This window comes from Arachis hypogaea, chromosome 19 (genome assembly GCF_003086295.3).
Source record: "Arachis hypogaea cultivar Tifrunner chromosome 19, arahy.Tifrunner.gnm2.J5K5, whole genome shotgun sequence".
Lineage (NCBI taxonomy): Eukaryota > Viridiplantae > Streptophyta > Magnoliopsida > Fabales > Fabaceae > Arachis > Arachis hypogaea.
The window spans coordinates 38,091,082-38,115,409 of NC_092054.1; the positions used below are offsets into that span (position 1 = coordinate 38,091,082).

Below are 24,328 nucleotides of genomic sequence, written 5' to 3' on the forward strand. Positions count from 1 at the left end.
CCATCATTTGCCTTTGCCACTCACCTTGCTGAGTCATCCATCTTGAAAGTGTTTCCTCTTGCTGCCCCATTATCTGTAGTTGAAGCTCTTTCTGTGCTCCTTGGCTTTTCAAATATTGTCTAGATAAGCTATCAATGGCCTCCTACAATTGGTGCATGTCCAAGGTCTGTTATGCTTGACCCTCTGAGACTTGGCCGTCCACTACTTGAGGGGCTGTCCTCTTTCTTTGCTTCCGTTGAGGCAAGGGGGATGCTGCAGCATTCATCCTTCGGACCGTTATTGGAATACCTTCCTTTATCCAAACGGGGTCCTCATCTTCAAAAACCACCCTAGCTTTCTTGCATATTCGGTAAATAGTGCTGGGGTAACCTAATGTTCCTCTTGAGTCGCTTTTCTCTGCCATCTTTCTAATGCCTTGAGCTATGATCTCATGAACTTTGATTTCTCCTCCCTTGAGTATACAATGCACCATTGTTGCTCTCTCGAGATTCACCTCCGAGTTGTTTGTAGCTGGGAGAATAGACCTCTTCACTAGCTCGAACCACCCCTTGGCTTCAGGAGTGAGGTCTGTTCTCTTAATGAACTTTGGTTTATTTCCAGCACCCCTTTCCCAGTCAGCTCCTGGTACACAAAGGTCTCGTAGAAGCTGGTCATAATTGGTATTATTTTCCAATCTTGAGTGATAACTTTCTTCTTCAAACGGTATAGACCGTAGCTTCAATGCCCTCATTACACTCATGGGACCAAAATCCACCATTGTTCCTCTCACAAAGCTTGTATATGACTCATCTTTCTTATCATATCTGACTGCATTTGCATAAAATTCTCTTATGAGATTTGTATTCACCTTAGTGACCGGGTCAGTGAGGAGCTCCCATCTTCTCCTTTCTACCTTCTCTGTGATTTCGGGGCATTCAGTCTTCTTAACTTGAAATCCCATCTCATAAATGATTTCCTTATCAACCATCCACCCGTATTGCAATGCATGATGCAAGCTTCTAAATCTCTTCTCATCATATGGGTGTTCTTCCATGGGTTCCTTCCCCTCTCTTCTCTTAGAACTTGAAGATGCCATGAATGAGGATTAATATGTGAAGGTGGTAAGGTTGTGGAGACTTTTGGTTGTTTAGGGTTTTATGGCAGTGAGGAGAGTGAGGGGAGGAATGTTTATAATCGGATAGGGGGTGTATTGTACCGAAATGAAGAGTGGTGAAGGGTGTGTGATGACAATCAAGGGTGATACGGACAAGGGTCGTTTATATAGAGAAGTTGTGAGAGAATGGAGGGTGTAGATTGATGATGTGGTCACTTGATGGACGGTTGGGGTTATGCATGGCTAGAAGACAAGGATCATCACTTTATGATAGGATTGCTCGGTCTTCTAGGGGTCCCATTTTTTCAATGTTGCATGGCAACATTTTCCAATGTATTCCCTCTTTAGAACAAGTGTGTAACCCTTCCTTTTGTGGTGTCCGAACCTTCTTTGTTTGGTTGTCCAATCTATCCCTTTTAATGCTCCTTTTCCTTTCCTATAAAGACAAACTAAGTAAAGTAAGAAAAGATATTAAAATGACCATATGAATTTTATGGCTAATATTAATAAAAGGGAAAAAAGGATTTGATTGTTTATTTATGAATTCCAACTAACTAACTAACTATTGGTGGTTCCTTATATGCATTTTGGTGGCACCATGGGGTGACGCCAAACTTAGTTTGAAGCAATGTGATGAAAAGTTTTGTGTTTAAAGCTTCCAAGACTAGCGTGCGTCTTGGTTTGCTTTGAACACCAAACTTGTTCCTCACTATATTCTGCATAAGAAGATTTTCACCAATTGTTTGTCAAGTTTGGATTGAAGCTCATAAAGATTGACTTATTCATTATCATCTGAAAGCATATAAAACATGGGTTGCCTCCCATAAAGCGCTTCTTTAGCGTCACTAGCTTGACGTTTTTCCTTCATCATGGTGGTTGGTAGTGCTTAAAGTCCTCCCCTCTTGCTGTGGACTTGTATCCATTGGTTGGATCAATGATCTCTACATGTTCCAGGGAAAGAACTCTGTTGATAGTGAAGACCTTAGGTAATTGAGATGGCACAGTAGGGAGATTAGGGGGAATATCTGGGAAGTAAGCTGAGACAACTCTATCCCCTGGAGAGAAGTCTTCCGTAGGGATCTTCTTGTTCCTCCATTTCCTTGGTACCTTCTTCTTTGTTTCTTTTGAGGTTGCCTTCTCCTTGGTGACCTCTTTTCTCCAAGGAGTTGTGATGCTGTCTTCACCTGCCTCTAGAGGTTTGGGTTCCTCCAACTTTTCCTTGAGCTGTGGCAATTGCTGTTTTCCTTGTTTGTCAGTTAAGAGGGTCTCAGAATGAACTGGCTGTGCTTCAGTGCTTGTTTCCTCCTTCAGTGTCTCATTATCATTTGTGCTTAGTTCCTTGTCCTCTTGATCTGTTTCTTGTGAGAGTTTGAAAACATTGAAGCTGAGTCGTTCATCATGGATTCTCAATATTAGCTCCCCTTTCTCTACATCGATAAGTGCTCTGGCCGTAGCTAGGAATGGTCTTCCCAATATGATTGGATGGGTGTGACTCTCTTTCATGTCCAGGATGACAAAGTCTGTTGGGAGAAAGTATTTCCCAACCTTTAGCAACACATTTTCCACCACTCCTATTGCTTACTTCTGAGTTTTGTCAGCCAGTCTGATGATTACATCTGTGGGTATTATCTCATTGATCTACAACATCTTCACCAGGGATAAGGGCAGTAAGTTGATGCTGGCCCCTAAATCACATAGTGCTCTGTCGAACATATTTTCACCTATGGCACAAGGGATATGAAAACTTCCTGGGTCTCTTCTTTTTGTAGGCAACTCAGGTTGAATAAGGGCACTACATTCCTTGTTCATCACTATAGTCTGTCCTTCCTTGAGTGAGCTTTTCCTGGGACGAAGTTCCTTCATATACTTGATGAATGCAGGCATTTGTTGAATTGCCTTGATGAATGGTATGTTCACATGCAGAGATGCAAACAAGTCTAGGAACCTTGAGTATATTCTTTTTCCCACAGCACCATTGAGCAGTTGAGGAAATGGTGCATAGAGCTTCAGCAGCTATTGTTGTGAGATTTCTGGTTCTTTGTGATCTCTATCCTCCTTCTTTGTTGAGTTGACTTCAGGTTGTTTGCACATTTTGCCTTGCTTGTCTTCAATCTCTTGTTCACTTGTAGTGACCATTTTGCAATCTTTCCATCTTACTTTCTTTGCTTCTCCCTTGGGGTTTTTCTCCGTGTCACTTGGGAAGCTATCAGTAGGTTTGGGAATCTTCTCAGCTAAATATCCCACCTGGAATTCCAGCTTCCTAATGGTCTCTCCCTGGTTCTTAATATTGGCTCGCACCTCCTCTTTGAACACCTTATTTTCTTGAATCTCTTGGCATATTCCTTCAAGTAAGGCTTCAATCTTAGAGAGCTTGTCATCAATTGATGAGTGATTCAGAGCAGACGTGCTGTTTTGGTTTTGATAAGTGTGTGGAGACGTGTTGTTGTGGGGGTGTTGAGATGTCCTCTGGGTGAATTGCTGGTGAGCTGCATTATTGTTGGAGTTGTAACGTCTCTGGTCTTGGTTTTGATCTTGCTCACTTCCCCACCCAAAGTTTGGGTGGTTTCTCCATCCAGGGTTGTAAGCCTTGGAGTATGGATAATAGTTTTTCCTTGGTGAATTCCCAATGTAGTTGGCTTGCTCCTGACTCCCCTCTGCTTCTTCATTCACTCCTTCTTGGATTGTTGATGAAGATGAGATTGCTGCTACTTGGTTCCTCTCCATCTTCATGGTGAGGTCAGCCAGCTACTGGGTGATGAGCTTGTTTTGGGCCAACAGAGCATCTACATTGTTTAGCTCCATCACTCCTCTTGTGTTCCCTCTTTCGGAAGCATAGAAGTAGTCATTTTCTGCTACTGTTTCAATAACATCTATGGCTTCCTCAATGGTCTTCTTCTTGTTCAAGGATCCTCCAGATGAATGGTCCACGGCCTTCTTTGACTCATAGGATATCCCTTCATAGAAAATGTGCAGCTGCACCCATTCGTTGAACATGTCAGGTGGACACCTCCTTGTTAAGTCCTTGAACCTCTCCCATGCTTCATACAGAGTCTCACCATCTTGTTGCCTGAAAGTTTGAACCTCAGCTCTCAGCCTATTGATTCGTTGAGGAGGGTAGAATCTTGCTAAGAATTTGTTCACCACATCCTCCCAAGTTGTCAAGCTCTCCCTTGGGAAGGATTCCAGCCACTTGGCTGCCTTGTCCCTGAGTGAGAAGGGAAATAAGAGCAGTCTATAGGCGTCAGGATGAACACCATTAGATTTCACTGTGTCACATATTCTCAGGAAGGTGGTCAAATGTTGATTGGGGTCTTCTTGAACACCTCCTCCAAACGAACAGTTGTTCTGAACAAGGGTGATGAGCTGTGGTTTAAGTTCAAAGTTGTTGGCATGGATTGTTGGCTTTTGGATGCTACTTCCGCAATTGCCTGGGTTTGGATTGATGTAAGAGCCCAAAACTCTTCTATCCTCCCCAGCATGATTTGCTCCACCTCCTCTGCCATGGTTGTGAGTCTCTTCTTCATGATGATTTTCCATGTTTTCTTCCATGTTAGGTTCAAAGTATTCCTTAAAGTGTTCCTCCTCTTCTTCAGCACCAACTACACGTTTTTCTTTTGCCTCCCTCCTTTGTCTAAGGAAGGTTCTCTCAGGTTCAGAATCAAAGGAAGTTGAAGCCCCACTTCTTCTCCCTGTCATACAACCAACAAGTACAAGCAAAGAAAATCGGTGCAGACAGTATTTGTGTCAAAATTGCTGTTAGTTGTGGGTGATGTAATATATCAAACAGTTAGTGGGTTAGCAAACAGAATTAAAAATAACAAAGAAAAACAACAGAGTAGAGGGGGAAGGGAAGAAGTTTAACTAAAACAAAAAGTAAATCACTCAAACAGAAAAATGAAATTCACAAAATAAAAATGCTCAATCTAGTGATCTTTCAATTTAATCATTGTTGATGCACAATCAATCCCCGGCAACGGCGCCATAAACTTGATGTACGGAAAACTTGTCTCTCAACAAATCTCCCTTCGGCAAGTGTACCGAATTTGTCGTCAAGTAAAAACTCACAATAGAGTGAGGTCGAATCCCACAGGGATTGATTGATCAAGCAACTTTAATTAGAAGAATGTTCTAGTTGAGCGAATCCAGAATTTGGGTTGAGAGTTGCAGAAAATAAAATGGCGGGAATGTAAATAACAGAAAAGTAAATGCTAGAATTAAAGGACTGGAAGTAAATGACTGAAAATAAATTACATAATTGTAAATGGGAATGGGGGATTTTGCTCATAAAAGTAAATGTCAGAAATTAAAGAGAATGGGTAAGATCAGAGATGGGGAGTTCATTGGACTTAGGAGATGTTACAATTCTCCGGATCAAGTTCATTTTTATCTATTCCTCAATCAATGCACTCATTGATCTCCTTGGCAATCTTAAGTGATTGAATTACAATTTCTTGCAATTCAATCTCTCAAATCTTAATCAATAGCCAATTCCTTGGTCAATTGCTCATGAGAAGAGATGAAGTTTGGTCACTGATTATACCACATGCATTTCCCAAATCAAGTATTGAGAGGGTTATAGTCACATACCCATCCAAACCCAATTTGGTCCAGCATGAGAAAGCATTTCTAGCTTGATCTCTTCATTCCTCTTTCAAGGTTCAAAAGAGATCCAAGTTTGAATAGCTTCTCTTCCAAGATAACTACTCAATGGGATGAAGATCGAAAGCTTTCAAGTAAAATCAAGAGGAAAGATAGAAGAAGAATAATGAAAATTAGTATTGATCCATTAAATTACAACAGAGCTCCCTAACCCAATGAAAGGGGTTTAGTTGTTCATAGCTCTTGAAAATGAAAACAAAGATGGAGAATACATCATAAAACTAGAATTTGCAAAGAAAGTAAAATACAGAGAGTAGTTCTCTTTTTTCAGCCTCCAGAACTCCTTTTACAATTCAAAGCTACTCCTATATATACTACTCTTCTCAGCTTCTAGTTTACTCTTCAAGTCTTGGGCCTTTGGATCTTGAGTTTGAAGCAGTTCTTTTCTTCATTTGGACTTGGCTTTACTTGCAGAGAGAAAGTGCTAAGTGGGCAGAGACTTCAGCTCAGGACGTTATGGGTGTTAATATTTAGTGAGAGTATAAGTTCGAGAACGTTAGTGACACTTAACATTGTCACTAACGTTCCAATGTACCCCTTTGCCTCTCGTTAAAACTCACGTTAACTAGGTTAACGTGGCTTTTAACGTTGCCTTGTTAACCTTCAAGAACGTTAGTGACACTCAACATTGTCACTAACGTTCCAGTGTGCCCCTTCTTGCTTCACGTTAAAGCCCACGTTAACTAGGTTAACGTGGCTTCTAACGTGGCCCTTGCCATCCTTCGAGAACGTTAGTGACATTCAACATTGTCACTAACGTTCCAATGTGCCCCTAGGTCTCACGTTATAGTCCACATTAACTAGGTTAACGTGGCTTCTAACGTGGCCATCTTTAGCCATCCCAACGTTAGTGACAATGTTGAGTGTCACTAACGTTGGCTCATCCTTCATTTCTCATCGTTAGCTTCCACGTTAACCAAGTTAACGTGGAAGTTAACGTGACTCTTGGGGGTTGTGTGGTTGCTTCAACGTTAGTGACAATGTTGAGTGTCACTAACGTTGTCGACAACTCTTCATCACTTACGTTAGTTCCCACGTTAACCAAGTTAACGTGGGAGTTAACGTGGTACTTTGCATCATAGGCCAACGTTAGTGACAATGTTGAGTGTCACTAACGTTGGCTTCTCTTCCCCCCTTAACGTTAGAGGCCACGTTAACTAGGTTAACGTGGCTTCTAACGTGGCCACTTATGAGTAATTGCCAACGTTAGTGACAATGTTAAGTGTCACTAACGTTGGCTCAACTTCTCTTCTCCACGTTAGAGTTCACGTTAACTTAGTTAACGTGACTCTCTAACGTGGGCATTGATGGCTTTTTGAGAGTGTTATTGGCAATCACTTTTCTCATTAACCTTGCAAGTTACCTCCCCTTTTCTTGCTTCCTTTTGGTCCTGAAATCAAGCAATAAAGTGCATCAAAGCTCTAGTCCAAGTCATGGGTAATGCAACATAATATTTGTCACTAAACTTATCCAAAATCCTCATGAAATTATGTAAAATTCACAATGTATGCTTGAATCAAGGCATAGGTGAATATCTACCCAAAACTAGCTTATTTCCTAAAGAAATGCATGAAACTAACCTAAAAACGGTAAAGAAAAGGTCAGTGAAACTGGCCAAGATGCCCTGGCATCAGATTGTTGAAGCGCTCCCAGTATTCGTAGAGAGTCTCGGATTCATCCTGAACAATCATGGAAATGTCTTTCCTTAGTTTTTCAGTAACTTCAGCTAGAAAGAATTTTTCCAAAAATTCTCTTCTAAGCGTATTCCAGTCAGAAATAGTTGCTGCGGGTTGAGTGTAGTACTACTCTCTCGCCTTTCCCTCAAGAGACAATGGGAATGCTTTTAACAAAATAGAAGTCTCATCTGCACCATCGCGCCTGACAGTAGAACAGGCTGCTTGGAAATTCCTAAGGTGCTTGATAGGCTCTTGAGCAGGTAAGCCACGAAACTTAGGCATCAAGTTGAGTAGTGCAGTCTTTATTTCAAAATCTGCAGCCACCACTGGGTGATGCGCTTGAAACGGTTGCATTATAAAATCAGGGGCTCCAGCTTCCTGGATAGTAACTCTCCTAGGTGCTGCCATGTCACCTGTACATAAATCAACCGAATCAGTAGAATGGGAGCTTGTTTCTTCCTTACGTGACGTTTCAGATTTGCCCTCGGAGAGGACTAACCGACGCCGAGCTTGCCTTATACGTGAAATAGTTCTTTCAATCTTAGGATCAAATACTGGCAAGCTTGGATCAGAAAGTGAACGCATCATTTAATGAAAGAAACATGCAGCTCATAGTAGCAAAATAAAATAAAATGCAAATAAATAAATTCCAATCAATAACTTAGCACTCTATTGCACCTCCCCGGCAACGGCGCCAAAAATTGACGTGGCAAAAATTGGCGGGTTAAGAAATTATTATAAGAGATACGTTGCAAGTACAGTTCCTAACCAACAAAAATCTGCTTATCAATTTAGAAGGGTTGTCACAAAATTAGAATTAAAATACTAGGAGTATGAGTCCCAGGTCGTCTCCCAACGAGTTGCAGAAAGATGTGCTATTTTATTAATCAGATGTTTTCAAAAATGGTTTTGAGTTGATAACCAGGAAATTAAATCAGAGAATCTATGTAATTTAAATGAAAAACCTTGACCGGGAGTAGATTAGTCAGAAGTCCTATCCTTGTTGGAGTTCTCCCAAGATTAATTGATAATTGAAGGTTGTTCTGCTCAGTTATCCTTTACCAGATAAAGGAAAGTCAAGCAAGTTGGAAGTTAGTTTCTATTCACAAGTTCTAATCCTCTCCCTTGGGAAGGACTAGCATCAGTGACCAGAGGGTGACCCAACGATAAATTCAATTATAATTTTACTCTTGAGCATTCCAACTCAAGGTTCTCCTTTCAACCAACTCCCAATCAAGTTATGGAACTACTCGCTCATCATGAATGTAACATTCACGAAATAAGAAAGGGAAATAAAGGAAGACATGATAAATAATAATAAAAAAGATCAATAAAAAATGAAAATAGTTCTTGTATTAATAAACTCTAAAAATAATCCAATAGTAATTCTGAACAAATTAAAGATATGAAAGAGTAAGTGACAAGTAAGGAAACAAACTAGAATGATGAAGTCTTGGCGGAGGTAATAACTCTTCTCAATATCCCAATCCAAAAAGCAATAAAAATCAAAATCCTAAGAACTATGAATGTGTAGAGAGAAAACCTAGAGGAAGAGTAAATTCAGATCTAAAAACTAAAATTATGCGGAATGAATGTTGTTCCTCGTCTCTGCATGTTTCCTGGCTCTAATCTGCTTTTCTGGGCCAAAAACTGGGTCAAAACATGGCCCAAAATCGCCCCCAGCGAATTCTGCAAATTCTACAGATCGCGCACGTCACACGATCGCGTCATCCACGCGTTCGCGTTATCCTGTGTTTCGCCTTGCCACGCGTGCGCGTCGTCCATGCATTCGCGTCACTCGTGCAGCTTCCAATTCACGCGTTCACGTCAGGCACACGAGCGCGTCACTCTGATTTCTCCATTTCGCGTGGTCGCGTGAGCCATGCGTCCGCGTCGCTTCTCGCTGGTCATCTCCTTAATTTCTTGTGTTCCTTCCATTTTTGCAAGCCTCCTTTTCAATCTCCAAGTCATTCATGCCCTATAAAACCTGAAACACTTAACACACAGATCACGGCATCGAATGGAATAAAGGAGAATTAAAATACATAATTAAAATTCTCTAGGAAGCAAGTTTTCAACCATGGAGTAATTTTGGGAAGGAATTGTAAATACATGCTAATGATATGAATAAGTGGGTAAAGATTTGATAAAACCACACAATTAAACATAATATAGACCATAAAATAATGGTTTATCACTTATCTTAGAGGATTGTTGTAAAGTCCATTTTTGTTTTAGGAAATTAACCACCCCCTTTCTTTTGAGAAGCGATTGTTCTTCTTCTGTGTTATTTGCTTTTCAACCTTCAATGCTAGTCTTGTAACATCATCCAATGTCCAGAATAGTTGTAGTTGAACAATGTTTGCAATGTTTTCATTAAGCCCTCTGAAGTAGCGAGCAACAATCTATTCTTCAGGATCTTGAATGTCACACTTCATAAGAAGTTCTTCAAATTCCATAGTGTATTCCTACACAGTCAATGATTTTTGTTTCAAATTGTGAAATTTGATGAAGACTTCTTGCCTGTAGTGCTATGGGAGGAACTTTTTCCTTAGTTCACGGCACATTTTATCCCATGACTTGATTTTGCTCTGTCCTTCTCTTCCTCGCTGATGCTTGAGATTCTCCCAGCATACTGACGCGTGCTTCTTCAACTTGATTGCTATAAGTTTCACGCGCTTGTCATCCGAAATGTCTTTTAACTCGAACACTCTTTCCACTGTGCAAAGCCAGTCGATAAAATCATCTGGTTGGAGTCTCCCTTCAAACTCAGGAATATCAATTTTGATTCCTAAGTCTTTAGCTTTTGTGTTGTTGTGTTATGCTCTTCGTGTGGACAAATCATCAGACGAAGAAGAATAATGAAATGAATTTCTATTATCATCTTCGCTAGAAGAACTGTCATCACTCTACTTGCCATGATTATTTTGAGCAGCTTCATATTTTGCAAGTTCCTCTTGCAACTCCTTAACTTGATGGCGTAACTCCTCCATTTCAATCTCTTGAGTAGTTCTACGCTTTGGAATCATCTTTCAATAAGTTTGATGATTGAGTGCCAATGTTATGATGATGATAATGCACGATGATGATGAGAATGCACCAATGATGGAAATGTACTAAGATAATCACCAATAGAAAAGCCACCAAAGAGAAAAGAATGATATTACCCGAAACTTTGCAGCAAACAATCTGCACTGACGACGACTCGTACCAACAGCGAGAGCACCACACTAAGGACCTGTACCCGCGAACAAAATTAAATTTTTCTGGAGCAAGTTGAGGACCGACCTTGTTCTGATACCAAACTAATGTCAGGATGTCGTTTGGCTCACCAATCTTGGCGAGGTTAATAACCCACTATGGTGAAAGTAGCCAAGAACCCACCTTGGTTGGCTAGGCCAAGGATGTACCCCTTTACTCTCAAAAGAGCCTAGAAGAGATAAGCGCAAAGCTTATAATATAAAAAGTGTTTATTTTTCAAACTTCATAACAAAAGGAATACATGGACTTATTTATAGTAGTAAGGGGATGGGAGGCCTTTGAGTATTAGGTGATGTGGGACTAATTCATATGCATACAATACTAATATAACTAAGCTTTACTACTTCAACTAATATTTCTAATAACCTAATAGATGCTCCTGCATCAGCATTCTTTGTCAAAAATAATAGGAGTGTCAGCAACCAAAAGGTTGCTCAGGGGTTTTGCGATTTTAGAAAAATCCTTTATAAATCTCTTGTAAAATACTGCATGTCCTAAGAAGCTTTTGATTGCTTTAGCATTAGTAGGTGGTGGTAATTTTTCACTTTCTTCCACCTTGGCTTGATCGACCTCTATTCTCTTGTTTGAAATCCGGTGGCCAAGAACAATTCCCTCAGTTACCATAAAATGACATTTTTTTTCAGTTTAAAACGAGATTTGTTTCTTGACACCATTTCAGGACTAAAGCTAGATGCTTAAGGCAAGAGTCAAAAGAATCACCAAAAACAAAGAAGTCATCCATAAATACCTCAATGAACTTTTCAACCATATCTAAAAAAATAGAAAGCATACACCTCTGAAAAGTTGCAGGAGCATTACAGAGTCCAAATAGCATCCTTCGATAAGCAAATACTCCATAGGGACACGTGAATGCTGTCTTTTTCTGATCCTGAGGGTCCACTGCAATCTGATTATAGCCGAAGTATCCATCTAAGAAGCAGTAGAAAGCATGTCCGGCTAGTCTCTCAAGCATTTAATCTATGAAGGGCAAAGGGAAGTGATCCTTCCTTTTGGCGTTATTGAGCCTCCTGTAGTCAATACACATATGCCATCCTGTGACAGTTCTTGTGGGGATAAGCTCATTCTTCTCATTGTGGATCACTGTCATTCCTCCCTTCTTAGGCACCACTTGCACTGGACTTACCCATGGGCTATTTGTGATAGGATATATGATTTCAACTTCCCAAAGTTTCGTAACTTCCTTCTGGACCACCTCTTTCATAGTTGGATTCAGCCGCCTCTGTGGTTGCACAAATGGTTTAGCATCAATCTCAAGCAGAATCTTGTGCATACACTTGGTTGGACTAATCCCTTTTAGGTCACTAATGGTCCATCCAAGAGCTGTTCTGTGGCTCTTGAGCACTTGAATCAGCTCTTCTTCTTCTTCTTCTTATCATAGGGACGAGCTTATGATCACTGGATAAGTGTTTTTATCACCTAGGAATGCGTACTTTAAGGATGGAGGTAAAGGCTTCAGCTCGAGCTTAGGAGGTCCTTCCTCAACACTAGGCGTGCAGAGCTTCTCCTTCTGAGGTGTTGTATCATCAATTTCAAGCAGAGTGTCTTCAATTAGAATGTCCAGATCCTCTTTAAGCTTCCGAGTTCCAAACACCTCTGCAACCCAGAGGTTCAATGATGTCTATCCTCATGCATTGTTCAAGATGATTTGGGTGTTGCAAAGCCTCCAATATGTTCAGCACAACCTCCTCTTCATTGACACTCAGTGTTACTTCACCCTTCTGTACATCTATAAGAGTTTTTCCTGTGGCTAAGAAGGGTCTTTTAAGAATGTTGGATGCATTCTTGTCCTCTTCCATATCCAATATTACAAAGTTAGTGGGAAAGGTAAAAGGTCCTACTCTCACAAGTAGGTCTTCCACCACTCCAAATGGGAATTTGATTGAGCGGTCAACAAGTTGGAGACAAATACAGGTAGACTTTACTTCTTCAATTTGGAGTTTCCTCATCAATGATAGTGGCATTAGGTTGATACTTATTCCAAGATCACACAAGGCCTTCTGTATATGGGTATTTCCAATGGTACAGGGAATCACAAAGCTCCCAAGGTCTTGCAGTTTCTCAGGGAGATTCCTCTGGATGACCGCACTGCATTCCTTAGTAAGTACCATTGTTTCTGCTTCTTTTCAATCCCTTTTGTTGCTCAATATTTCTTTCATGAACTTAGCATATAGAGGCATTTGTTCAAGGGCCTCTACAAAGGGGATTTTGATCTCTAGCTTCTTGAAAACTTCTAAAAACTTAGAGAACTGCTTATCCTTTTTTACTTTCTGGAGTTTCTGAGGATATGGTAACTTGACCTTGTACTCTAGAGCTTTGGGTAGTGCAGGATGAGTGTCCAGAGTGACCAAAAAGGGATTAACAGGCTGCCTGGGGGGAACATCCTTCGATTTTCATTAGTGTTCATTGCCCCCTCCCCAAGTGTTCAATGCCCACATTGCTCCCTTTTAAGTGTTCAGCATCCTTGATGGAGTCCTTTGTCACTGTAACTTTGCTCTCTGGTGTCTCTTTTTCGTCCTGTCCCTCATTGTTCTGATGTTGAGTAGTCAAGGTCTTACCATTCCTTAGTCTAACTGCTTGACATTCCTCCTCATGCTCTAGAGCCATACTACTATGTGGGGTTAGTTCAGATGGTTGCTGATCTTCTGGTCCACTTTTATCTCCAGGTTTTTGAGGGAGGCTCGGGTCTCCTGCATAAAGTCTGCAAACATGGATGCCAGGTCAGGGGTGCTCTGAGATTGTGGGGTTTGAAAAAAGTTGTTGTTTACTGCATCATGATTAGGACTTCCCTGAGGGTTACTAGCATAAGTTGGTTCCTGATTTCTTCTCCCTTGGTTAAAGTCCAGAGAGTAACGTACTCTATCTGTATGTTCGAAGGTGCTTCCCATGTAATTGACTTGTTCTAGTACGTACTGCTCACTGTTGCAAGCTTCATCTTGAGGGGAGCCATCATTCGTACCATAAGGAACAACATTCTATAACATGGTGACTGAGCTTTGCATGCTCTGTAACTGTTGTGTGAGAAGGTTCATCTGTTGAACTAGGAGTTTGTTCTGGGCAAGAATTGCGTCTGCAATGGACTCTTCCTTAACTCCCTTCCTTACTGAGGTCCTCTCATATGAGTATAAGTACTGATTATTGGCAACCATTTCAATGATCTCATCAGCCTTCTCAAGTGTCTTCTTCATGTGTATGGAGCCACCTGCAGAATTATCCAGAGATATTTTGGCCATGTCAGAGAGTCCATCATAGAAGATATCTAGCTTGCCCCAATCCGAGAACATATCAGGAGGGTATTTCTTAAGCATCAGCTTATACCTCTTCCAAGCATCGTAGAGGGACTCACTCTCTCCCTGCCTAAAGGTCTGAACATCTGTCCTCAGCTTAGTCAATCTCCTCGTTGGAAAGAACTTGTTCAAAAACTTATTGACCACTTTATTCCAGGTGTTCAAGCTCTCCTAAGGTTGAGCATCAAGTCATTCCTTTGCTTAATCTTTCACAGCAAATGGAAAGAGTATCAGCTTGTAAACTCCAAGGTTTACTCCAATGGTTTTCACAGTATCACAGATCCGCAGGAAGTTAGAGATGAACATGTTAGGATCTTCGTGCAGAAGCCCGTGAAATTGGCAATTTTGTTGTACCAGGATGATCAACTGTGGGTTGATCTCAAACTCATCTGCTCCAATAGGATGCACACTGATGCTTCTTCCATAAAAATTGGGAGTGGAGGCTGTGTAAGAGCCCATGATTCTTCTGAGTTATGCATTCCCATTTGGTTCCATAGTGAGCTCCCCCTATTCCTGCACGCACAAACAAAAAACCAAGGAAAGTGGGAGTTTCTATGTCAAAGTATAGAGAGCTCCCAATGAGATATCCTAAAAATAAGAAATAAAATAAAATAAAGCAATAATTAAACTAAAAGAATGCAAAAATAACCTAAAAATTTGAAAACTTAAAAGAGGAAAACAATAGAAAAGTTTGATAAAAATAAAAAGAGTAAAACACTAACGGGACACCAAACTTAAAATAAAAAATTAAAGGAAAATAAAGTAAACTAAAATGATTTCGAAAATTTACAGAAAAAGGAAGAAACAAAAACTAAGAAAAATACCTAATCTAAATAACCAGACAACTGGTAGTTGTCAGTCACAAATAATTTCCGGCAACGACGCCAAAAATTTGGTGCAAGATTTTTGAATACCCACAGCTTAACCAGCAAGTGCACCGGGTCATCCAAGTAATACCTCAGGTGAGTGAGGGTCGATCCCACAAGGATTGTCGGCTGAGCAAGCAATGGTTGTCAGGTTGGACTTAGTTAGGTGAATAGAAAAGGGTTTTGATGGTTGAACACATAAAACAATAAATAAGAAAGTAAATAAAGCAATCAAAAGGTTTAGTGTGAAAACAGTATAGGAAAACAATTAAGGTCTCGGAGATGTTTACTTTTCCGGATTAAAAGTTCTTACCAACTATTTTAACAATGCATGATTCATTCTATGGCAAATTGTAAATGATTAAACCCTAATCTCTTAGTGATTTAATCTCCTCTAACCTTCATTAACCGCTATTCTCGTGGTTACTTAATTCAGATTAGAAGGTGAAATTCAAAAACTAGTTTATAGCCACAAAAACCCTAATTACCCAAAGCTAATAGGTAGGGGTGGCAAACGGGCCTAAACCCACCGGGTCGGTCCGTGTAACCCGCCAAAAAAGGTGGGCCGGGCTAGAAAATTAGGACCGCCAAATAGCAAAAGCCCACTTAACCCGCACCGCTTAAACCACGGGCTTTGGCGGGGCGGGGCGGGCTTCCCCGCCGGGCTTAGTATTTTTTTAGTGAGGGGGTATTTTTATAATTTTTTGGCCAAAACTTAACTTTCCCCAACCTAACTTACAAGAGTGTGAAGATAAAAACTGAGTGGTTTGGATTATGTTTATGTTACTTTGGAGACAATATTTATAATTATGTTTTAAATTATGTTTATTTTGCTTTGGAGAGAATATTTATACTTATATTTTGGATGAAAACTTGGTTTATAATTATGTTTATTAGATATTTATAATTACAAAGATTTTGATGTTTAGGAATATAAAAAATATAATTTTTTATGCCTTTAGAAACTATAAATTTATTAATATGATTGTGAAATTATATATATTATTTAGTAGTTAATAGTAAAAAAAAAAGAGGAGCTTTGGCGGGCTTAGCCCGCTAGCCCACCAGCCCGCAGTTAGGTGGGGCAGGGTGGGATTCTAGGACCACCTCACTAGGTAGGGCGGGGCGGGCTAGTCTGCCAAAGGGCAAGCTTTTGGCCGAGCGGGGCGGGCTTCCCCGCTTGCCACCCCTACTAATAGGATTATATGTCACATATCCCAATTAACTCATGTAATTAGCAATTCAGGAGAAATTTGTTTTCAAGATGTAGTTCAAGCAAGATAACTCTCTCGAGAATCACAAGAACTCAAGTAGAAAAGGGTCATACTCTCGTTCCACCTAGTTCATAAGATTAAGAATGAAAACAAACTTTATAATTCAATCAAAACATTAATTAAAATAGAAGAATAATAGTTCTAATCCAAAGAAATAAATAGAGTTCCTAACCTTAACCAAGAGGTTTAATTGCTCATGACTTACAGAGAAAACAGGGTTCTGAAAAATACGGAAGGAAGAAGACCCAGATACAAGTGATCTTTTCCTTTTAATATTAATCTAATTTGATATGGAAATAAAATAATAATAATCCTAAAAGATATTGTTTGTAATTAAAAATTACAAAAAGGAATTAAAAACAAGCTAAGGAGTGCAAAATCCACTTAAGAGGCCCAAATGAGGGTGAATTAGGCCAGCTGCTGGCGTTTAATGCCAGATTGGGCGTTAAACGCCCCAAGGGAGGAGTGCACGTTTCTGGTCTTGATCCCCTGCTGGCATGAAACGCCGGTTGAGCATTCAGCGCCCAGGGGGGTGTTGCCAACATTTTTCTTTTTAGCTCCAAACTCAGCCAAATTGTTCAGAATTTCACCTGAAATCATAAAAACACAAGAAAAACTCAAAGTAGTGTCCAAAGAGGATTTTTGCATCAAAATCAAGTAAAATTAAATGAAATCTAACTAAAAATAACTAGAAAAAGGATATAAGATGCTCACGCATCAATATGCATGATTTAAATCTCTCAAAGTTAACTGGTGCACGAAATTATTATCATCAATGGCACCAACAACTTGGTACGCACAATTGTAATCTCAACTCTTTATCACAACTCCGCACAACTAACCAGCAAGTGCACTGGGTCGTCCAAGTAATAAACCTTACGTGAGTAAGGGTCGATCCCACAGAGATTGTCGGCTTGAAGCAAGCTATGGTCATCTTGTAAATCTCAGTTAGGCAGATTCAAATGGTTATGGAGAATTGATAATTAAAAGATGAATAAAACATAAATAGGATAGAGATACTTATGTAATTCATTGGTGAGAATTCCAGATAAGCATATGAAGATGCTTTGTTCCTTCTGAACCTCTGCTTTCCTATTACCTTCTTTCAATCATTCATACTCCTTTCCATGGCAAGCTTATGTTGGGTTTCACCATTGTCAATGGCTACCTCCCGTCCTCTCAGTAAAAATGGTCCAAATACACTGTCACCGCACGGCTAATCAGCTGTTGGTTCTCGATCATGTTGGAATAGGATCCATTGATCATTTTGCGTCTGTCACTACGTCCAACACTCGCGAGTTTGAAGCTCGTCACAGTCATCCCTTCCCAGATCCTACTCGGAATACCATAGACAAGGTTTAGACTTTTTGGATCTCAAGAATGCTGCCAATTGATTCTAGCCTATACCACGAAGACTCTGATCTCATGGAATGGAAGGCTCGGTTGTCAAGCGAGGCAACCATGCGTCATGAACCAGGAGGCTAAGAGATACACACTCAAGTTATTGCAAGTAGAACGGAAGTGGTTGTCAGGCACGCGTTCATAGGTGAGAATGATGATGAGTGTCACAGATCATCACATTCGTCAGGTTGAAGAACGAGTGGATATCTTAGAACAGAAATAGGCTTGAGTTGAATAGAAAAACAATAGTACTTTGCATTAATTCATGAGGAACAACAAAGCTCCACACCTTAATCTATGCTGTGTAAAAACTCCACCATTGAAAATATAAAAATGATAATGGTGATCATTGGCTTCGGCCCCAGAGAGGGAACCAGAAGAACCTAGATAAAAATACAATAGCAAAAGGTCCTATTTATAGAGAACTAGTAGCCTAGGGTTTACAGAAATAAGTAATTAATGCAGAAATCTTCTTCCGGGCCCACTTGGTGTGTGCTTGGGCTGAGCATTGAAGCTTTCACATGTAGAGACTTTTCTTGGAGTTAAACGCCAGCTTTTGTGCCAGTTTGGGCGTTTAACTCCAGCTTTTCTGCCAATTCTGGCGTTTTTAACGCCAGAATTTTTATGCTGACTTGGAACGCCGGTTTGGGCCATCAAATCTCGAGCAAAGTATGAACTATTATATATTGTTGGAAAGCCCAGGATGTCTACTTTCCAACGCAATTGAGAGCGCGCCAATTGGGCTTTTTTAGCTCCAGAAAATCCGCTTCGAGTACACGGAGGTCAGAATCCAACAGCATCTGCAATCCCTTTTTAGCCTCTGAATCAGATTTTTGCTCAGGTCACTCAATTTCAGCCAGAAAATACCTGAAATCATAGAAAAATACACAAACTCATAGTAAAGTCCAGAAATGTGATTTTTATTTAAAAACTAATAAAAATATAATAAAAACTAACTAAAACATACTAAAAATAATGCCAAAAAGCGTATAAATTATCTGCTCATCACAACACCAAACTTAAATTGTTGCTTGTCCCCAAGCAACTGAAAATCAAATAGGATAAAAAGAAGAGAATATACTATAAATTCTAAAATATCAATGAAACTTAGCTCCAATTAGATGAGCGGGACTAGTAGCTTTTTGCCTCTGAACAGTTTTGGTATCTCACTTTATCCTTTGAAGTTCAGAATGATTGGCATCTATAGGAACTCAAAATTCAGATAGTGTTATTGATTCTCCTAGTTCAGTATGTTGATTCTTGAACACAGTTACTTTATGAGTCTTGGCCGTGACCCTAAGCATTTTGTTTTCCAGTATTACCACCGGATACATAAATGTCACAGACACATAACTGGGTGAACCTTTTCAGATTGTGACTCAGTTTTGCTAGAGTCCCCAATTAGAGGTGTCCAGAGCTCTTAAGCACACTCTTTTTTTTGCTTTGGACCACGACTTTAACCGCTTAGTCTCAAGCTTTTCACTTGACACCTTCACGCCACAAGCACATGGTTAGGGACAGCTTGGTTTAGTCGCTTAGGCCAGGATTTTATTCCTGTGGGCCCTCCTATCCACTAATGCTCAAAGCCTTGGATCCTTTTTATTTTACCCTTGCCTTTTGGTTTAAAGGGCTATTGGCTTTTTCTGCTTACTTTTTCTTTTTCTTTCTTTTTTCTTTTTTTCGCCAATTTTTTTCTCTTCTTCTTCTTCTTTTTTCCGCAAGCTTTTCACTGCTTTTTCTTGCTTCAAGAATTATTTTTATGATTTTTCAGATTATCAATAACATTTCTCCTTTTTCATCATTCTTTCAAGAGCCAACAATTTTAACATTCATAAACAACAAATTCAAAAAATATGCACTGTTCAAGCATTCATTCAGAAAACAAAAAGTATTGTCACCACATCAAAATAATTAAACTAGTTTCAAGGATGAATTCGAAATCATGTACTTCTTGTTCTTTTGTGATTAAAACATTTTTCTTTTAAGAAAGGTGATGGATTCATAGGACATTCATAGCTTTAAGACATAGACACTAAGACACTAATGATCATGTAATAAAGATACAAACATAGATAAACATAAAGCATAATTTTTGAAAAATAGAAAAATAAGAGCAAGGAGATTAAAGAACGGGTCCACCTTAGTGATGGCGGCTTGTTCTTCCTCTTGAAGATCTTATGGAGTGTTTGAGCTCCTCAATGTCTCTTCCTTGGCTTTATTGCTCCTCCCTCATGACTTTTTGGTCTTCTCTAATTTCATGGAGGAGGATGGAATGCTCTTGGTGCTCCACCCTTAGTTGTCCCATGTTGGAACTTAATTCTCCTAGGGAGGTGTTGATTTGCTCCCAATAGTTTTGTGGAGGAAAATGCATCCCTTGAGGCATCTCAGAGATTTCATGATGAGGAATTTCCTCATGCTCTTGTCCATGAGTGGGCTCTCTTGTTTGCTCCATCCTTTTCTTAGTGATGGGCTTGTCCTCATCAATGAGGATGTCTTCCTCTATGTCAATTCCAGCTGAATTGCAGATGTGACAAATGAGATGAGGGAAGGCTAACCTTGCCAAAGTAGAGGACTTGTCCGCCACTATGTCGAGTTCTAGGGATATAACCTCATGAACTTCTACTTCCTCTCCAATCATGATGCTATGGATCATGATAGCCCAGTCTATAGTAACTTCAGACCGGTTGCTAGTGGGAATGATTGAGCGTTGGATGAACTCCAACCATCCCCTAGCCACAGGCTTGAGGTCATGCCTTCTTAGTTGAACCGGCTTCCCTCTTGAATCTCTCTTCCATTGAGTGCCCTCTTCACAAATGTCTATCAGGACTTGGTCCAACCTTTGATCAAAGTTGACCATTCTAGTATAGGGGCGTGCATCTCCTTGCATCATGGGCAAGTTGAATGCCAACCTTATATTTTTCGAACTGAAATCTAAGCATTTCTCCCGAACCATTGTAAGCCAATTCTTAGGGTTCAGGTTCACACTTTGATCATGGTTCTTGGTGATCCATGCATTGGCATAGAACTCTTGAACCATTAAGATCCCGACTTATTGAATGGGGTTGGTGAGAATTTTCCAACCTTTTCTTCGAATCTCATGTCGGATCTCCGGATATTCACCCTTTTTGAGTTTGAAAGGGACCTCGGGGATCACCTTCTTCTTGGCCAAAACTTCATAGAAGTGGTCTTGATGCACTCTTGAGATGAATCTCTCCATCTCCCATGACTCGGAGGTGGAAGCTTTTGCCTTTCCTTTTCTCTTTCTAGAGGTTTCTCCGGCCTTAGGTGCCATAAATGGTTATGGAAAAATAAAAAGCAACGCTTTTACCACACCAAACTTAGAAGGTTTGCTCGTCCTCGAGCAAAAGAAGAAAGAAAGGAGTAGAAAAAGAAGAAAATAGAGGAGATGGAGAAGTGGGAGTGATTCGGCCAAGTGGGGAAAGAAGTGTTTGTGATGTGTGAAAATGAAGGAGGGATGAGGGGTTTATATAGGAGTGGAGAGAGGGGTAGGGTTCGGCCATGTGTGGGTGGGTTTGGGAGGGAAAGTGGTTTGAATTTGAATGGTGAGGTAGGTGGGGTTTTATGATGGATGAATGTGGATTGGTGAAGAGATTATGGAGAAAAGGGTAGGATTTGATAGGTGAGGGGTTTTTGGGGAAGAGGCATTGAGGTGATTGGTGAAGGGTGTTTGGGGAAGGGTGTTATGGAAATGTGTGAAGGAGAGAGAGAGAGATGAGGTAGGTGTGGATCCTGTGGGGTCCACAAATCCTTAGGTGTCAAGAATTTCTCATCCCTGCACCATGTTGGCGTGTAAACGCCCCTTCCTATGCCAATCCTGGCGTTAAACGCCAAGTTGCTGCCCATTTCTGGCGTTTAACGCCAGCTTTTCTCCCCTTTCTGGCGTTTAACGCCAGTTTTGTGCCTATTTCTGGCGTTAAACATCAGCTCTGTGCCCCTTTCTGGCGTTTAAACGCCAGTAAGCTTCTCTTCCAGGGTGTGCTATTTTTAATACTGCTTTTCATTCTATTTTTGCTTTTTTAGTTATTTTTGTGACTTCACATGATCATCAACCTACAGAAAATATAAAATAGCAATAAAAAATAAATAGATATAATAAAATTGGGTTGCCTCCCAACAAGCGCTTCTTTAATGTCAATAGCTTGACAGTGGGCTCTCATGGAGCCTCATAGATGTTCAGAGCCTAGTGTTGGCCTCCCAACACCAAACTTAGAGTTTGAATGTGGGGGGCTCTGTTTGACTCTGCATTGAGAGAAGCTTTTCATGCTTCCTCTCCATGGTTACAGAAGGAGAACCTTGAGTCTTAAACACAAGGGAGTCCTTATTCACTTGAAGGACCAATTCTCCTCTGTCAACATCGATCACAGCTTTTGCTGTGGCTAGAAAGGGTCTGCCAAGGATGATGGATTCATCCATATACTTCCCAGTGTCTAGGATTATGAAATCAGCAGGGATGTAGTGGTCTGCAACCTTTACCAAGACATCCTGTACAAGTCCATAAGCCTGTTTTCTTGAATTGTCTGCCATCTCTAGTGAGATTCTTGTAACTTGTACCTCAAGGATCCCTAGCTTCTACATTACAGAGAGAGTTATGAGGTTTATACTTGACCCCAGGTCACACAGAGCTTTCTCAAAGGTCATGGTGCCTATGGTACAAGGTATTGAGAACTTCCCAGGATCCTGTCTCTTCTAAGGTAATCTCTGCCAAGTCAAGTCATCCAGTTCTTTGGTGAGCAAGGGGGGTTCATCCTCCCAAGTCTCATTACCAAATAAGTTGGCATTTAGCTTCATGATTGCTCCAAGGTACTTAGCAACTTGCTCTTTAGTAATATCTTCATCCTCTTCAGAGGAAGAATACTCACCAGAGCTCATGAATGGCAGAAGTAAATTCAATGGAATCTCTATGGTCTGTGTATGAGCCTCAGATTCCCATGGTTCCTCATTAGGGAACTCTTTGGAGGCCAGTGGACGTCCATTGAGGTCTTCCTCAGTGGAGATCACTGCCTCTTCCTCCTCTCCAGGTTCGGCCATGTGGGTTATGTTGATGGCCTTGCACTCTCTTTTTGGATTCTCTTCTATATTGCTTGGGAGAGCACTAGGAGGGAGTTCAGTAACTTTCTTACTCAGCTGACCCACTTGTGCCTCCAAATTTCTAATGGAGGACCTTGTTTCAGTCATGAAACTTTGAGTGGTCTTAATTAAATCAGAGACTATGGTTGCTAAGTCAGAGTGGCTCTGCTTAGAATTCTCTGTCTGTTGCTGAGAAGATGATGGAAAAGGCTTGCTATTGCTAAACCTATTTCTTCCACCATTACTGTTGTTAAAGCCTTGTTGAGGCCTCTGTTGGTCCTTCCATGAGATATTTGGATGATTTCTCCATGAAGGATTATAGGTGTTTCCATAGGGTTCTCCCATGTAATTCACCTCTTCCATTGCTGGATTCTCAGGATCATAAGCTTCTTCTTCAGATGAGGCTTCTTTGATACTGCCTGTTGCTGCTTGTATGCCAGACAGACTCTGAGAAATCATATTGACTTGTTGAGTCAATATTTTGTTCTGAGCCAATATGGCATTCAGAGTATCAATCTCAAGAACTCCTTTCTTCTGATTTGTCCCATTATTCCCAGGATTCCTTTCAGAAGTGTACATGAATTGGTTATTTGCAACCATTTCAATGAGTTCCTGAGCTTCTGCAGGCGTCTTCTTCAGATGAAGAGATCCTCCGGCAGAGCTGTCCAATGACATCTTGGACAGTTTAGATAGACCATCATAGAAGATACCTATGATGCTCCATTCTGAAAGCATGTCAGAAGGACACCGTCTGATCAATTACTTGTATCTTTCCCAAGATTCATAGAGGGATTCACCTTCCTTCTGTCTGAAGGTTTGGACTTCCACTCTAAGCTTACTCAAATTTTGAGGTGGAAAGAACTTTGCCAAGAAGGCATTGACTAGCTTTTCCCAAGAGTTCAGGCTTTCTTTAGGTTGTGAGTCCAACCATGTTCTAGCTCTGTCTCTTACAGCAAAAGGGAAGAGCATAAGTCTGTAGACCTCAGGGTCAACCCCATTGGTATTAACAGTATCACAGATTTGCAAGAATTCAGCTAAGAACTGATGAGGATCTTCTAATGGAAGTCCATGAAACTTGCAATTCTGTTGCATTAGAGAAACTAATTGAGGCTTAAGCTCAAAGTTATTTGCTCCAATAGCAGGGATAGAGATGCTTCTTCCATAGAAGTCGGGAGTAGGTGCAGTAAAGTCACCAAGCACCTTCCTTGCATTGTTGGCATTGTTATTGTTTTCGGCTGCCATGGCTTCTTTTTGTTTGAAAATTTCTGTTAGGTCCTCTACAGAGAGTTGTACTTTAGCTTCTCTTAGCTTTCTCTTCAAGGTCCTTTCAGGTTCAGGATCAGCTTCAACAAGAATGCCTTTGTCCTTGCTCTTGCTCATATGAAAGAGAGGAGAAGAAAGTATGGAATCCTCTATGTCACAGTATAGGGATTTGTTGAGGTGTCAGAGGAAAAGAAGAGTAGAAGGAGGAGGTAGAGAGGAGAGAATTCGAACTTATAGAGAGAGAGTCCGAATTGCTGATAGTGGAGGAGTGTTTAGTCCTTAAATAGAAGGATGTGAGAAGAGGGGAAGAATTTTCGAAAACAAATTAAAAAGATTTTGAAATAATTAAAAAAATTTTCTTTTTTAAAAATGGTTGATGATTTTCGAAAATTGAAATTGAGAAAGTAGTTAACTGGTTTTGAAAAAAAGATTTTGAAATTAG

The 24,328-nt window shown here is 40.4% G+C and overlaps 2 non-coding genes across 2 annotated transcripts; both read left to right on the forward strand.

The window, feature by feature from the left end:
• Window positions 1-4,085: 4,085 nt before the first annotated feature.
• Window positions 4,086-4,189, forward strand: LOC112780417 (small nucleolar RNA R71). The gene has a single exon (XR_003191257.1). It is a non-coding gene; the product is annotated as a small nucleolar RNA R71 (small nucleolar RNA).
• Window positions 4,190-23,352: 19,163 nt separating this feature from the next.
• LOC112781561 (small nucleolar RNA R71) lies at window positions 23,353-23,460 on the forward strand. The gene has a single exon (XR_003192332.1). It is a non-coding gene; the product is annotated as a small nucleolar RNA R71 (small nucleolar RNA).
• Window positions 23,461-24,328: the final 868 nt, after the last annotated feature.